The following is a 2,812-nucleotide window of genomic DNA, read 5'->3' as shown; positions in this document are numbered from 1 at the left end:
TCTTAATGTAAATATTATTGGTATTTATTGCAAAAATAAAGGCATGGTATTCAACAGCTTAAAGGAAAAAGGTAAGTTGTGTACAAGTACTGTACCTTTTTTCAAGAGAATATTCAACATTAAATATTTAGTCATGGATTTTAAACAGTCTTTCCCTGAGTCCTGCAACAAGACAGAGCATAAGTCACTATATTAACAATATTTTAGTGCTGTTATCCATAGGAAACATGTTTGTATATTAGTGTCAATAAAATAATGGTACATTAATTTTGCAACCCCATATATGCCTCATTTGTTGACTACAAATCTGTCTTAGAATGTGTAACACTTAGTTCTGCAAATATAATACCAGGAAGTTGAGCTGTCATGTAGAAACCATGTTGTAAGACTTGAAAGAACTGTGAATGTCTTTATGATTTAATTACCCAGAACTAACTATGTTGGATACGTTCCAAATATCTCAGTTTCTCCTTTATGTATCAAATATCTGTGTAACCTTTCAGAATAAATGTTTTCACTTACTTATGTCTGATAATACTGGTTTATTATGTAGTGGCAGCATACAGTGGAGGTAAAGATAAACTGAAATAGACTGAATTAGACTGTCTGTAGCTTCTGAATTCATTATACTGTCCCTAGTTTCTGTACTCAAAATAGTTATTTTCCTCCTGAATGATAGAATTAATATTGCTTTCTGTACTTGGTGGACTTCTGAACATTTGACCTCATTTCTATACCAGGACTAAACTTACTTTACTGGCTTTCTGCATATCAGTACCAACTTTCTGTATTTGTCTCCTAAATATTAGTAACAAACTGGGCAGCACTGCACTGACTGATTTCCGCAAATTGAACTGACTTCTGTCTAGAAAGCATCTCATAATATGAGAACCCCACAAATGTCCTGCAAGTTCTACATGCATTCCTCTTTAACCTTAGATCCCAAACCTTGTACATCTAAATAAGATCTGTTTGTACTCTATGTACTGCACATTCTGTTAGCACATTCTATCCTTATCAGTGTTTTAGACTGAAGGTTATTTCTTTTTTTTAAGAACATATTTTATTAATTTAAGACATAATATAAAGACAAAAGAAGAAATTCAACATCACATACTGTTATACAATGTTAGGAATACATTGCATCATCAAGGTAATCTTATACAATTAACACATTAAGAGTCTTGGTATTTCAATAACAATATTACAAGGCTGTCCCAACTGCTAAAAGTCTTAGTATGATTTATAGATCTTGTTATGATCACTTCTTTTTCAATTTTACATAGTATTGCTGTTGAATTTAAAAATTCTTTGAATGAAGGAACTGAATTTGATTTCCAATTTTTTATAATAACTTTTCTAGTAACTGTCAGGAGACTCCAGAATACTTTTTTGTTGTTTGGCTTTTACAGATAAAGGAAGAAGAACATTCAGTTTGTATTACTGATCTAGTTAAAGAGCAATTATCAGAACATAACCCCTTAAAACATAGTTATCTCTTCCCAATATACATTTATTTTTTCAAAATCCATAAGCGTGTGTACAATTGGCTTTTATAACTTTGCGACATCTCTAACAGACCGAAGAAGTAATTTTACTAAACTTAGGGATTTTATAGGGAGTAACAAAGATTATATGTGTATATTTCCACATAAAAACTTTCTAGTATAAACTTGAAGTTTGACTAACTGATTTAAATAAAGTTTTATTCTTGCCCATCTATTCAGTCACTCAATCCACTGCTATCTAAAAAGTTCCAGAATTTTGCACTAAAATTACTTTTATTTATAATGAACTTGTATAACTTGGGCAAGCTTCTTTGCAGGTTTATTTACCCTTGATGATAGCATTCCTATATTCATGTAAAGGTGGACTAGTGCTCTGTTCCCCTTCAATCATATCTACAAATTCATTTAATTTCATACTGATGGATAATATTAGCTGGTTAACAGATTTGTCAAACTTATATTATTTTATTAAATATTCTGGTGACTTATCTTTTCTTTTTCAAAGCAATAAGATCATGATGCTAATCCATTCCTTTTTAGTAAATTCATTTTAACATTGTTCTGAGTTTCCTTAAATCTAGAGGTGTGTACAATGGGAAAGCATAAAATGGAGTTTTAAAAACAAAATTCATAATTTATTTAAGAATGGATTTCATATATGCAGAGTATAATGATTGAAATGAATTTCCTTCTAAGATATTTTTTTCAGCCACATGAAGGGATTGTAACATATTTCTAAGTTATCATATTTGACAAACTTGTATTTAGCAAAATCTGTCTTGAATGGTTTTCCATTGACTAGTGTAAGTTGAATCTATCCAGAATATGATAGAGTTAAAATTTGCAACAATAGAATAAGACTCTACATCCATATTCCCATAATCTTATATGATTTCAATAGGATACCATAAGAATGAAGTTAATATTTTTTCCATTTTCTTTAAAAGTGTTTTTGTAAATTATTAAAGCTATTGAATGTAATATGTATATAATTTTGGGTAATATAATACTTTTAATAAGTACTAACCTATCTTTGAAAGTAAAAAAGCATTCATTCCACTTTTTTATTAAGAAGTAACATTTTGATTATTTTTTTCAAAATTATTAACAATCTTACATCTTGATAGATTTTTATTCCTAAATATTTTAGTTCTTTTCCTTCCCAATTTTATTTATATTTATCTTTAAACTTACTATCTAGTAATTAATTTAACATTAAAGTTCCAATTGTGTTATTCTTAAATTTCAGTAGTGATACTTCTTGAAATTTTTCAATTTCCCTGTCTATTTCTTCAGTTGAATAA

Source organism: Protopterus annectens, chromosome 2.part1, assembly GCF_019279795.1.
Source record: "Protopterus annectens isolate FY-2018-M chromosome 2.part1, PAN1.0, whole genome shotgun sequence".
NCBI lineage: Eukaryota > Metazoa > Chordata > Ceratodontiformes > Protopteridae > Protopterus > Protopterus annectens.
This window is presented reverse-complemented; position numbering follows the sequence as displayed.